Here is a 15,064-nt window from a genome sequence, read left to right as displayed (position 1 = left end):
GCCCCCGTTTGAACCCATTTAGCCCAGACCTGTTTGTCCCCGTTTAGTCCACTCCCATTTGACCCTGTTCGAACCTACTTATTTCCCTATTTGAGCCAGGTTTCTTTAGACTGGTCCGATGTCACTTAACATAAGTCACTGAGATTTGAGATCAGCCTTGAACGAGTTTTGTGTGACCTATGAGTGCGCTTGACATGTATGACCTATAAGATTATGCAACCTGAAAAAGATCGGTAGCTCATTTTCATATGTACTACAAGTATGCAAATGTAATTCTTGCAGGTGTACTGCATGCTTTATCATTTGTACTCATTTTACTGCAGTGTTGTGTTGCTGTAATGGTTTGTGCATAAAACAAATGTACAGCAAAGCGTAATTTTAAGTTGGAAAAACGTCGGGTGAAGAGGACTTGTAAAAGAAATACATAAGTATACTTTACGTGTGTTTTTATGTACACCCATTCAAACATTATTACTGAAGCGCTCTGATTTTAAGACGGGGCATGTCACACATCTGACAAGCATAGTTTATTCGAAATTCTATAATGGTACTCTGACAGAAAACCAGTGGAATGTGTTGCTTTGGTGAGAGCTTGCAGGGCACCTGAAAAAGTAAAGAAAAGCCAACAATTTCTTTTCACTTGTGCAACAGGTTCACACAAAGGCAAAAGCAGTTTTGCGTATGTTCACACAGATAAGAATGGGTAAGCATTTAGAATATAGGAGATACTAACAAATCTCATTCAATGGTAACTGGTTTCAGGCAATATGGCTATGATTCTAAGCGAACATGCATTACTGTGGTAGAATAAACTGTCACAATTAGCGGGCCACTGAAACAAGTGTTATAATCAAAAAGACATCATTCATTCGGTTAATAGTATTAAAGCAACAGAAGTAGTACAAGCATAAAATACACATTTAAAAAGCAGCATGGACACGTCACGCTAATAAATTACTTGGAAGCTACCTTTCTGCCAGCAAAGTAAATACCGTTGTGGAATAGTGGCTTTAGCATACGTTTGGCTGGTTTATCCCATACTGATAATTATGAGACTTAGATGGGCTAGTTGGTTGCTGGCTTGATGGAACATGTTATGATGGTGTTTGTAGTAAATTCTGCTTCTTTCTACGCCACGATCTCATTGGTAATCCGGACAGAGTGTTCCTCTGACCCCTGACAAAGTGCAATGAGCATGAGAAGGTACCGCCTCCTGCTTTTTAACTATATTGCACGAGAACACTATAATATGGTCGTGCGTCGTCCTGAAGGGAACATCACCTTAGATGACTCTTGCACAGGAGGGTGCTTGGTGCACCTGAGTACTTCTGCCGGTCTCACTGATTATTGTCCCTTAAAGGCACTAAAATGACGCGTGATGGATGCTCGCACGATATAGCTAGAAATGGGGGAGGCTGTACACCTGGCCTCCAAAACATGCATGTTCATGTGTATGCATAGAGTTGTCAGCTTGCTTATTTCCTGTGCTTTGTGTTTCTGTGTGGACCTGCTGTGCTAGGCCATGCCACGGGCTGTGCCGAATGTTTGGTATGTTATTGGTACTTTCTTCATTAACAAGTTCAGGGCCACGATCTTGTAGCAATGCATTTTCTGATGCCGTTTCTAATAGTGCTTCGTCAGTTGTCATAGTGACACTGTGCCCATGTTGTCAGTATGGATTTGATGGAACATGTTATAACGGTGCATGTGAGGACGGCACATAGAAAGAGTGCACTGAGGACAATCGCCGAGCTTCAACTGAGGTTTACTGCAGCAGTTCCTGCACAGAAACATTGGACGAAACACCGCCATGGTGCACATTGTCAGCACGATCATAACAGAAAGTCATCATGTCATACAGCACTACAAACGTTCTCATCTGCACAAGATTAAAGACACATTTGTACTACACGTTATACCCCATCATCAATTTACGCTCTTCAAACCCGCGAAATTCAAAACCTTTTCTTGCAAATATATGTCTTTTCTTTTTGATAAATTAAATAATGTGATGTTAATGCAACTTTCTCCATTCTTTTTTATATGAAATGCCCCAAACAATTCTCTCTCTCTTTGATCCTTAAACCTTCCAAGTATACAAGTGTCGTCGTACACTGGAGTGCAAATACACCTTTACAATGGTCAGCCAAGCGACCCCCCCGCTACAAAAGCCTGCACGGATGCTCGATGCTCCCTCAAATGGTCATTAACACATCTACCAGTTTGGCTGACATAACTGCCACACGACAGCGGGATGTGGTAAACCACCTCCGTCTCGCAGCGTACGAAGCCCTTAACATGCTGTTTTGCACTCTTTTGTGAAGTGCGTGTACTGTTCCCGGCATAGCACATTCGTGCCAGTTTTTCCGAGCGGAGGAGACTATGGGATTATTGGAACTCAAAACTTGTTAAGAGACATCGCATTGAACAGTATCAGATCCGCGCTCGAATGGTGATGTGAGCATCAGAAAGCTCGGAGTGCAAACAACCAAGAGGCTCAAGCAGGCGGGTTTCCCTGGTGAAACAATCGCTTCTGTTGTTGAAAGCCTATTTGGTGAAGTAAGGTCTGGTGTGGGGAGCAGGGGAGCCGATAAAGAATGGTCAAGGAAGCCGTTAATGGTGCCTTATTTGCACCTCTCCCACCACTTGAAGAAAGTGGCCGGAAAGTGCGGCCTTCCCATAGTGTTCTCCGCTCAGAAAAACTGGGGTGAATTTGCCGTGCAGTGAACAGTGCACGCACTTCACATAAGTGTGCGAAACAGCATGCTAAGGGCTTCGTACGCTGCCAGGCGGAGGTGGTTTACCACAAGCCGCTCTCTTGTGGCAGGTGTTATGTCAGCCAAACTGGTAGATGTTTTAATGACCATTTGAGGGAGCATCGAGCATCCGTGCCGGCTTTCGTAGCAGGGGGTCACTCGGCTGACCATTGCAAAAGGTGTCCTTGCACTCCAGTGTACGACGACACTTGTATACTAGGAAGTTTTAAGGATCAAAAAGAGAGTGAATTGCTTGAGGCATTTCACATGAAAAAAGGAAGGAGAAGGTTGCATTAGCACCGCATCACTTAATTTGTCAAAAAGAGAAGAGACATATTTGCAAAAGGTTTGCAAGTTGGCGGGCTTGAAGAGCGTAACTTGATTGCATAACGTGTAGTACAAATGTGTCTTTGATCTTGCGCAGATCAGGATGTTCCATAGAGTTGTATGACATGACCATCTGTTGTGATCGTGACGACACAATGTGCGCCATGGCGGTATTTTGTCCAATGTTTCTGCGCAGAAACTGCTGCTTGTGTAATTTTTCTGCTGTAAACCTCAGCTGAAGTTCGGCGATTGTCCTCTGTGCATTCTTTCTGTGATCCGTTCTCACACAGCGCCGTTATACGATGTTCTATCAAACCCGTACTGATAACGTGGGCACAGTGTCACTATGACAACTGACGAAGCACGATTAGAAATTGCATCAGACAACGCATTGCTACAAGATCATGGCCCTGAACTTGTTAATGAAAAAAATACCAATAACGTGCCAAACATTCGGCGCAGCACACGGTATGGCCTAGCGCGCAGATCCACACAGAAACACAGAGCACAGGAGATGAGCAAGCTGACAACTCTATGCGTACACATGAGCATGTATGTTGTGGTGCTCAGGTGTACAGCCTCCCGCATTTTTATCCATATTGTGCGAGCGTCCACCCCGCATCATTTTAGCACCTCTAAGGCGCAATAATCAGCGAGACATGTAGAAGTACTCTCAGGTGCACCAAGCACTATCCTGTGCAAAAGTCGTCTAATGCGATGTCCCGTTCAGGATGATGCACAACCATATTATAGTGTTCTTATGTAATATAGTTAAAAAGCGGGAGGCCTTATCATGCTCATTGCATTTTGTCAGGGGTCAGAGAAACACTCTGCCCGGATTACCAATGAGATCTCTGCCGGTCGTGAACAGTGGATGACAAGAGTGGCATGGAATGAAGCAGAATTTGCTACAAACTTGCGATCTTGCAACTTTTGGAGATATCGCAGCTGCGTACAACGTATGGAAACCTTTGGGTGATAACATTTTCCCTACAGTGTTGCAGTCAAGATTTCGAGATACCCGAAGCACAGCACAGAAGCATTGCTAGATAAGAGGTCAAATATACATAAAGTCGATACCGAGCCACGAAAAAATTTTCGACTTAACTGATATGTTCAGATATCAGAGTTTGAGTTAACAAGGGTTCAAGGGATACTCCGGAGTCCCCTACTACAGCATGCCTCATAATCATATCGTGGTTTTAGCATGTGAAACTCAAGAATTCAATTTTTTTAGAGCAAACAGTATATGCATAAGACCAAATGATAATATAGAATATGCTGACAGCAGCTACATAAACAAAAATTTCATACTTTCATGAGGCCTGCACCTGCACTGTCAGTGAGCTGTACAAATTACAGAAGCACAGTCTACAAGCTTATGTGTCTTAGTGTGAGCAAGGAACCCGTATGGGCTCCAAAACCCATCGAACCATTTAACCTAACCCAACGAGCCAAGCTAGTTTCGTTCCAAGAAAAGTTGCAGCACGTAGGCTTTTCCTAGAATTCTTTCTCGGCCAAGAACAAGCTTGGCTTGTTGTGTAGGCACATAAATATTGAAAAGGCATGCATCACTACCGGTGAAAAAAATTGAATGCAAAAAAAGCATAGAGTACACAGGTGCAGTGTCTATCACATACCATTATTGTGCAGTAGATGCTACATTGGCTAAACAAGCCAAATGTATAAATGACAGGCTGCGTAACCACGCAAACTTGATGTGTGGGTCAGTTGGCATTAGTATTGCACTGCTCTCAGTGCAATGTGCACCCATATTTAAAAACCACTTGAATGTGGCAAAATATAAGGACCAGAGTGCTTCAGAGATATGTGAATCTTTCTTTATTCAAATGACGGGGAACCAGTGTGTTAGCTCCCTATCAATAGAATTATTAGACATTGAGACTGCTTATCATCACTGTAAAACAAATCGCGCTAGCCATGCCATGCTCCCTTTTTGTATTTGTGTGAGCAACATGCATTCAGATTGATCCATTCCACCCCTTTCGTCCTTGGCACCATATCACTGTGCGAGTAAAAACTGGACTTTTTCTTAGTGAAAGAGTGTTAGTTTAACACACAAACTAGCTCCATGGCAGTTTGTAAGAAAGGAGTATAAGCATCCTCTGAAAACATGCCCATAAAGAACAGTGCTAAAAGAGCTCTTTAAAAAAAGAACATGAATGTATCTCTCATAAAGGCCAACTCTTGTGTCTTTTACTTGACATATTTTTCAATACCAATATTGAGGTGCAAGCTCACCATAGTATATTACCTTGCCAATGAAGCAAATCACAGTGGTGCTTGACTGTCGTGGGAACAACTCGGATGTGAAGATTGGCACCAATTCGCAGCATAGCATGTTCTGCTTACACTTCATCACCAGGCCCAGCCATACCTATAGCAGCATTAAAACAAGTGAACTTAGTGCCATAAGAGAAACAATATAGAAAGTGACACTATGAACAAAGCAACCTTCATTAGGCATAAACAGTAATAAAATGCAGACATTGTACCCACAGCTAACTTGACTTTGAGCAAGATAGCATGCACAGTAAGAAAGATCTGATGTATAAGCCATCTACTTGAATATTACTCGAAAGCCCCTTCTTGCCGCCCCCCCCTCCCCCTCATGCACGGATGGCTGTCTAGCTGAGTAAACCTGGTTTATCCCAGATACAGTGTAAGCAAGCGTTGTCACTTGGGGGGGCCAATCCTAATATTATTGCAGAACACGTATTCTTACAATGATGTTAATTTTTTTGTAACGCTGGCCATCCTGCAACATTATAGCATCGATAAGGCTAATCGCATTACCCAATAAGGCTAACCAATAAGTGTCCCAGGAAGCATAACTCCAGATTTCTACTGGGAAGCATTCACTACATTTTGACAAATATGCTTCTATAGCTTCAACTCTATTTTCATCAACATAGTACAAGCTTCAAGCATCTGCACAAACTTAATGCAAAAGGGTGCCATTAGGAATACTACAATAGTTTTCGACCAATTCAGCCTTTAAAATAAACACTGGCAAATTCTTTACTATGCCTAGAACAAATGAAGCTGTTCTGGAATTGAATAAGCCTTTTCCATACATGCGAAAATCACCACCACTATGACTTGATTATGGGCATTTTGTAGACAAAAAACACCAAGCACAAGAGTTGAAGCTTGGGCAAGTCGGTAACTTCATTTTGGTGGTGCTCACGTGAGGGAAATAAGCGACAGACAGAGAGTGAAAGCGTGCTGTGCTCTATCGCTCTCTGTCTGACTGTGACTTCCTTGGTATGCGTGCACTGTGGATGTTCCTTATCTCTTTAGTATGTGTGCACAGTGAATACCATTGAAAGGAACATAGAGATGAGATAATGCTAGAATGAATACAATGAACAAGAAACGTGCCTTCTGATGCAGCACATCCTTATGCGACACAATTTTCTAGCAACATCCTAAGCCTGCTATTGCACTGAAAATGGCTTATTCGAGCTGCTGTACAAGACAAGTTTGCTTTTACAGAAGACTGATGACATTTGTTCAATTATTTCGACAAACTTGTGGTTATGCAGTAATGTGAAAAGGTGGCATCATTAAAAGCAACCTTAGTTCTTGTGTAAAAAAATTAAATTACATTATGGGGTTTTACATGCCAGAACCACAGTCTGATCATGAAGCACGCCGTAGTGAGGGACTCCGGAATAATTTGGACCACCTGGGGTTCTTTAACGTGCGCCTAAATCCAAGTACACAGGTGTTTTCGCATTTCACCCCCTTGGAAAGGCAGCCGCCATGGTCACGATTTCATCCCGAGACCTCGTGCTTAGAAGCTCAACGCCATAGCCACTAAGCAACCATGGCAGGTATGCAAAAAAAAAAGAAAGCATACAGTCAACTCCACAGATCAGGCTAGGTATAAATAAGCAACAGTCAACAAGCTGAACCTTTGCATGATTGCTTTGCATAATGGTTCAGGTAAAAACAATTGCCGAAACATTCCAGATGCACTCAACACGATTTGGAGAAGACAGCATATGAGAGTTAAAAATGTTGAAAGGAAAATGTTTAGAGTAGTGCTTTGCTGCTGCAATGGTTTTTGTCAGTGCGCCAGTGAGCACAGTACGACTGAGGCAGCTGCTGAAAATAATAGATCCTCTTTATGGCTTTTTAGGGACTGATTTGCATGGTTTGTTGCATGCCTCAGGAATTTGCTTATTTATTTATAAACATACCTCATAGGCTCCAGTTGGAGTATTGCATGAGGTGGTAGGAAAAAATTTCTGAACTAAAAAGGAGAACATTCAACAAAAGAACTCAAACAAAACAAGAAAAAAACATACTCTCTCGCAATGTGGCTGCAAATCGGGCAGCTAGGTTATAAAAACAAAGCAATTAGAAACAGTTTCATACTGGTAGTGCTTTAGGGGATAGAATGTTAAATTCTGAGCTTCGAACACTTTAAGCCACCTTTTGTGGCCTTTTGGTCTGAGGTCCCTTCTCTCTAGTATTATGGGAATCAATAACCCCGCTCCCGCCAAATTTTTTTTAAATGTAATACACAATTAGGTCAACTTACAGAAATATAATTAAGAACACAGAATTTGCGCATGCACATATGTTAGAAGAGAGAGAAACAGAAGTCTACAAGAATGCGTAATAACAAAGGTAACCAAAGCCCTGCTGCTTTTGTTGGGCAAATCATAGCAAGACATGAAAGGATATGCATGCCTCACAAGATGGTCCCTAAAGAAATTGCCACAATGCAGTCAGTAGGGAGCACCATGAATTTCTACAATAGCCTCCAATTACATTTAACTCAGAGGAGGCTACTTAAATGAACTGATTAAAATGAAGGTAGGCCAGATTCAAAATATGCAATTCAAGTAGACCGAAACAGCAAGTTATGAATATAGCATACTCATAGCAACAGTGCTGTACATTATGTCATACATGCCAACCTGTGAACTTTATATTTTGTAAAAATTCTGCAGACAAAAATTTTTTATTGGCGAGATAGCACACATTTTTTTAAAGCTTCCTCTCAGCACCCACACTGTTGCATTGATACACACATAATTAACCATTATTTAACAGCACACGAAGCAGCAGCGAACTGAAACACCAGAACTTACAACACTGGTTTATATCACCAGAGCACATTTGCAGTGTTCTTGCTGCTGCCGATTTAGCCTGTTTAAGAAATTTATCTGAACAAACTGGCCTAACGCAAGTGCCCCCTCTGGTATGCTCGTTAGAGATCTTCACGAAAAATACGAAAAATTCAGGAGAGTTGACAGGTATGAATTATACCAACAAAACCTACAGCTTGTGTAAGTGGCAGGGACCATTTTGTACACACCTTGTCGCAGCATGCAGATCAGATGCTTTGCCGTGCTGTTCCGGCTGCAGAAATGTCTTAGGTTCCTATGCGGTGCCTCTGGTTCACGAAATCTTGACATCCCTAAACAATAAGAAATGTTCCAATTTACTGTAATCCCTGCTGAAACTGCAAGCTTGCAAGTTAACAAGATCATGTTACATTCTGAAAAGTCTCATACAACCAAACTACACGAAGCTGCATCTGGTTGTGCAAACATCTGATTGTTACATCACAAGCGGTTATTTAACTGAAATGAAACTGCAGCAAACATAAATCTATCAAAAGCTTCAAACAAACGCACATCTGTAGGAAGTTAAATGTGAATTGTACTACGAAGAAAATTCCTTAGCACATGAAGTGTTCCAAATCGAATTTCTTTATGCGGTGGAACAAAGCATTGTCTCGAAGGACGATGCACTGGAAATTACCCCAAGAACAAACGCTCTATTTTTCAGCAGAAAAAAAAATTCGATGAAAAAGAAACACGGCTGTTGTAATCTCGGCTTCTCTGAAATAAACATCTACAAGCACACGAAAACACACAGGACACCCAACACAAGAAATACAGCCTGTCTGGCGACACTATATGTAGTAGAATTCGCGTACAAGCTAAAATCTGGCCATGCGTCAGACACAACAATCTAGTACCATCTCGCGCAGCCGTTAGCTGACGTACAGCCTCCCGCATTTTTAACTATATCGCACCAGCATACTATGAAATGGGTGTGCGTCGTCCTGAGAATAGCAGCTTAGCAGATGACGCTTGCGCTGGAGAGTGCTTTATGCGCCTCTGCTTACTTTTGTCGGTCTCGCTAAGTATCGCCGTTGAAGGCTCTAAAATGGCCCATGATCGACGCTCGCGCAATATAGTTACAAATGCGGAAGGCTGTATTTCTAGAAATACCTATACAGAAATTACGTACACAAGCAGTAACTTTCCCTGCTTGATTTTTTTCTTTACCAATCAGGTCAAACAATCACCGTTAGCATACGTTATAGCAGAAAGTAAATACATGATAAAGCTCCTGGCAACGTCCAATACGTTTCAGGACATTTTTTGTGAGACTGTTCGCTAAATGTGCACTGCGACATGAACGAACATTCGAAAAACACATTTATCATTGTGGTCGCTTTACTAATCATTTCGTGATCCGTATAACAATTCACACTTCACGAACCATTGACTACAAAAATGCGCGCAAGCGCCGGACTTACCTTTCTAGGCGTAGTCGGCAAACGCTCCTTCATGTCAGGTCGCGGCGTCGACTGCACGACCATCCTTCCGACGTAAACACTGTTGAATTGCGGATGAACTACAGCACGTAATAGCTCAACAAATTGTTCCGTGCACTGTGATCCGATGCGATATTATCAGAGGCCGGGAACAAAGAAAGCGCAAGCGGGCCATAACTACGATAATCGACATCGGCGAACCACGCAAAAGCTACTGCGAGCTACGTTACGCGGTCCCAGGGGTTAGGTGATCATCAAAGCACACAAGGGGCACGACATTTTCTCTCGGCACAGCGTACACACGATTAAACATCCACATCGACCTGCCTCAATGCAGCGCGCACACACAGCAACAGGCAGCAACAGCACGGTCATGCCCCTGGGGCAGTGGCAGCGCCTCCTGGGGGCACCGAAAGCGACCATGCTTTCGTGCTTTTGCCCACTTTCGGCCCTTTGGTGACCGCATGTATCGTGACGGCGTAGTATGTGGTAGTTTGTATGGGTGTTCTGTGGTAGTATTTCGATATCATGCATCTTATACGGCGGGTTCCAGCCACATTCCTTTCAATAGTGAGGACAGCAATCGCCGGATCTGCGGGGCTGCGTGGCCGAGTGGTTACGACGCTTGCCATGAGATCTGCGGTACGCGGGTTCAAATCCCGTTTTGGCTTATTTGTTGTTTTTTTTTTTTTTCTTCTTATTTATTAACCTTTTCTTTCTTTTTTTTTCTCTGTGCTTGGCAGCGCCGTTGGTTGTGCCCCGGCGCCGACGCGAAGCGGCTGTCGTTGGGGTGTTGCGGAGCGCTCGCTCGTGTGTACCAATTTCAAATCGAATTTTACCGTAAATAGTTCAAGCATTAAATCGAGCATGACAGCTACAAGTAGACCTTTTTGGTGCAAGTGGGACCACTATGAGCCAGTTTAACTGGTTTAACTACCAAACGGGTCCCCTGTTTAGACCCATTTCTGTGTCGGAGTTTCCTGTTAAAACCTGCCTGCGGGCCAAATAGGCCCCTGTTTGGTGCCAGTGCCCAGTATGAACCTGTTTGTTCGCTAAATGGGGCCCCTGTTTAGACCTATTTCTGTGTGGGAGGGTCCCGTTTAAACCTATTTGCAAGCCAAACAGGACCCTGTTCAGACCTGTTTGTGTGTAAACGGGTCCTGTTTACACCTGTATGTTGCCAAACAGGACCCCGTTAAAACCCGTTTAAACCTGTATAACCCTGTTTGAATTTAAATAGGATTTTTTAGTAGGGTTAAACAGTTAAATCCGAAGCCCATAAACCTCTTTCGCCCCCCTACAAAAAAGCCGTTTTGTTGCTTTTTTTTTCACCACGTCAGCTTACTTTAACCACGGTCCTTCAAAATCTTTCATAGCAAGTATGGAATTTACCCTGCTTCAACTTAGCACCCAAGGACAGCGCTTACTTTAGTATGAAAAATTGGCTGGGAATTCGAACGCGCATTTAGCCCGGGGAAAAAAGGCCGATAGCACACGAACCCTTGACTGGGTAAAAGCAAGTCCGCTTTATTCTTGTTTCTTGCTTCTTTATTTGCCCTCGTGCGACCCTTGACGATTGCCTTTTTCCAAGACGTGACCAGGCCCATCGAGCCCTGCTAAGTTTTCTGAAGGACACTGACTTGGCCTCCCGTTTATAGACGTTATTTCTATTTTTGTTTTGTTTTTGTTTTGTTCTGTCTGTGTCTCCGTCATTTCTTTATTTCCTCTTTTCTTTTCTCATATTTTCCTTTCCTCTATTCCCTCCTCCTATAGGAGTAGGCAGGCGTTGTGCCCCTCTCGGTGGCAGTTGTCAGCTTGCTCCCTCCTTAATCCCTTTGTGTGTATATGTGTACAAATCAAATAATAATAATAATAATAATATTTGCCCTCTGCTTATAGCTCATACCCACTATAATGGATTTCCCATGGTTCGAACAAAACTATAAGAAGGCAATAGGCAATATCAAGAAAACAACCGATATGTTTGCGGAACAATCAAAGTCATTAAGAAGAACATTAAAAATGAAAATTTAACTAATGAAGTCGCAGTTTCACCCGAAAGCGAAGCATCAATTGCGATAGCGAGTTAGTCGGCAGCTATACGAAGTAAGGATTGTAGTTTTATTGACCGTGTAAACTTACTAACTAAAGCAAACATGAACACATCTCACTCGATGACCGTGGAAACTCACTGCGAACACACTGGAGTAAGGAAGCGCGGCGGCAGCAGCGAGCGAATTGACCTTCGTGCGGCCTCTCGCTTGAACGCGAACCAAGCGGCGAAAACAGCCCACACGAAGCTATTAATTCGCAGGCGCACAGTCCCCATCGCAGATCGCGTCTTAGATAGGGACCGCGTGGCCGTGCCATACGCAGCAGCCTACGAGGTAGAACGCCTCCCCCGGTGCGTTGCGCGTGACGGAAGACGGTGCGTTTCCTCCCCGCTGTCCTCCTTTGAGCGAGCGAGATAAGCCCCCATCGTCGTCTCTCCCTCGCATGGTTTCACTCGCACACACATCATACGGCGCGCGGCGACGCTCTTATCGCGCTTGGCATTTATGCGGAACATCATGGCGACGGCAGAAATGCGTGTGGAGTGTTATATAATTCAATAAAAAACACAGCACAACTCATATCACTATGACTGTCGATGGTAATGTGACTACCAGGCCAGCCACGCAGCGACACATCGTATTTCTGAAGTCACTGTTATTGAACATCTGTATTATTCATTTTATTGCTATTGCGATTATATGGACACTCCAAGTGTATTTCTGCCGTCACCATCACCGTGAGGTTCCGTATGACGTCCAACGAAGATGAAATCGTCGCCCCGCGCCGTAAGTGCGAGTGAAAGCGCGCGAGGGACGCGCGCTTTCACGGGAAGCGAGCGCACGACGGAGTGCAAGCGTGCGTTCTGCGCCGTACTCCCTGATGGGCTGCAGAATTGTGTCTCTTTCCTCCTTTACAATCATCATATATACAGAGCAAACGCGACTTATTCCGTTGCGCGACAGGCCGTGGGGGGGACGGGAGGTAGGGAGGGGAGGCGACTTTTAGCTGCGGCACCAAATGCGTATTTATAGAAAAAATGTGGTTGATCCCTCTTATATAGGAATCGGTATAGAACACGAAAGTGAAACGTGTCTTCACAGAAGTAGTGTAATGTTTATTGCACATTGATATATAATGTCTATTGGTGTTTTGTGGCTAAAGCGCCCTTAGGCGTTGATGCACCCACGCTGACGCCTGGTGGCACGTCTCCTCCATCACGACTACCAACGTCGATGACCATGAGCAACCGTCGTGCATATGGAAGCTGCACTACGCTGCACACGCTAGCACAACGCGAAAGACGAAGCACGTAATTGACACACTAATACAACGCGCAAGACAAAGCACGTAACTGAATCGTCACCGAGTCAAATCAGCGCGTACAGCGCGTCGTAATTGCAGCCTCCGCGATCAACTTCAGAAACATTTTCAGAGCTAATTGCGGAGGCCACGCTCCGCTGTGCTGAGTACGGTGAACGCCACCTAGGTGGCGTTGATAGTGCTTCTTGATGCCAGCGTCCCTTCGAATGCTGGCATCGAGGCGTCGTAGTGCTGAGACCACCGAAGCGTTCACTGTCGGTGCGCGTTAAGGCCCGAGCACATTCGGCGTTTTCCCGGCGTTTCCTGGCGTTTCGTGACCCGGCGCCGCTCAGCGTCGACGCTGAGGGAGGCGCCAAGCCGAAACGTCGTACTCAAGGCACACCAGAAATCTCGGCGCCGGCGCCGCCGCCGGAAGCGGATCGATGAGCGCCGACTTGGCGCCGACCAATCAGCGCATGGCTGCGGCCGCGCTGCTGGCAACTTTTGCAAGCGACTTCCGCAGCAACCATTTCGCGTGCGTGCCACAATGTGGCGCCAGTGTCTCGTCGGCGAGGCGGCGCCGTCTGCGAAAGCAGCCGCTCGTACCTTCGAGCGCGCTGCCGTGAATGTGTGTGCGTGTGTGTGTGTGTGTGTGCCGCAGAACTATAAACAGGGCTTAAAAACCTTAATCGGGAACATTACTCATAGTTCACTTGAATGACATTGCACACTGCTTCTGGTTAAATCTGTCTGGTCACATTGTGCGACGCTGGACTGGCGCTGTTTGCGTGCGTCTCATGTGGCTGGGTGACCTACCTCTCCGGCGCCGTTGATGCAAAGACGCCGAGAGACGCAACGGCAGGAAACGCCGGTGAAAACGCTGAATGTGGGCCGGGCTTTAGTGTCATAATGCAGTACTTCTCTTTTCTGCTCGTAGGCGGCGGCACCGCCCCGAGCAAGAGCGCGGGTACACGGAGGAGTGTTAGATATATAAGGCGCGTCTGTGTAGCTCTCTGCAAATGCGTTTGTGGCGCAATGGGTTAAACGCTCGGCGATCTATCGTCGCGGACCGAGAGGTCGTGGGTTCGATTTCCAAATTTTGCATGTTTGTGGAACTTTTTCTTCTGGTTTCTTTCTTTGTATTATGTTCGTGTATGTTCGTGTGACGTATTTCCGTGACGGAAATACGTCAGTGAAGTCTTGGTGGACCCCGGCATAAAACACTTTCGTGTTAAAAACGTTGCGAGGCGAGTAGGTGGTAAAGACCTCCGACCCTGCTCGACGAGTGTCCCGTTCTGATCTCGTCGAAACCTCCGAGTCGCCCCCAGAGGCACCAGCAACAGTAACCAACGCTGCGCGCGTTCGATGCGAACGCGGGCAAAACGCCGAAGTCGGCTCGGCTAATTCCTCCGAGCTGCAGTACTGGTGCTCGCGAACGCCTTGGCCAAGGGCAACGGTCGGGCGGTAGCTCCATGGACGGCCGCGTTCCTTAATTGGAGCCTTGATTGTCGGCGTCCGACACGTCGGCCTGCTGTCTTCCGTCTCCTGCTGACTAGGCGCGTGTCTCGTCACGAAGCATTTCGTCACGTAAACCCCATACGTGGCCCAATCGTAGCACGACGCATCTTCGGAATAGCACTGGGCCATCGCTGATTTGGTTACATCACTCAGATGCGCGGTCCAATCGCGAAAGAACCTGCACGCACTTCGTCGTCGTCGTCATCGTTTTCTTTCACTCATCACACCTAGTGGCCCAAGCTGGAGCACAACTTGGATCATTGGGTCGGCGTAAGCAATATATATATATATATATATATACCGGGTGTTTCAGCGAACACTTTCACAATTTATTTAATGTTGCCTGTGGCAGATAGCCCAATTCTAGTTAATGAGCTGGTCTACTCGAAGAGGCGGACATTACTTGCACAAAAAATTGAAATGCATAATCGTCTAATTAACGAAAATTTACTAATTAGATTTTTCTCTAATTACCTGACGGCCCGCATTGCAATTTACA

The 15,064-nt window shown here is 45.1% G+C and overlaps 1 long non-coding RNA gene across 2 annotated transcripts; it reads right to left on the bottom strand.

The window, feature by feature from the left end:
• Positions 1 to 508: 508 nt before the first annotated feature.
• On the bottom strand, positions 509 to 10,749 carry LOC125943056 (uncharacterized). 2 transcript variants are annotated; one of them, XR_007465520.1, is made up of 4 exons: positions 9,676 to 10,749; positions 8,440 to 8,541; positions 5,346 to 5,481; positions 509 to 603 (listed from the first exon to the last, which is right to left on the bottom strand). It is a non-coding gene; the product is annotated as an uncharacterized LOC125943056 (long non-coding RNA). The 2 variants fall into 2 exon arrangements; XR_007465519.1 differs by having other exon boundaries at positions 5,359 to 5,481; positions 9,676 to 10,400.
• Positions 10,750 to 15,064: the final 4,315 nt, after the last annotated feature.

The sequence above is a fragment of the Dermacentor silvarum genome, chromosome 2, assembly GCF_013339745.2.
Source record: "Dermacentor silvarum isolate Dsil-2018 chromosome 2, BIME_Dsil_1.4, whole genome shotgun sequence".
Lineage (NCBI taxonomy): Eukaryota > Metazoa > Arthropoda > Arachnida > Ixodida > Ixodidae > Dermacentor > Dermacentor silvarum.
The sequence above is the reverse complement of the archived record's forward strand: the minus strand, read 5'-3'. Positions and strand labels throughout refer to the sequence as shown.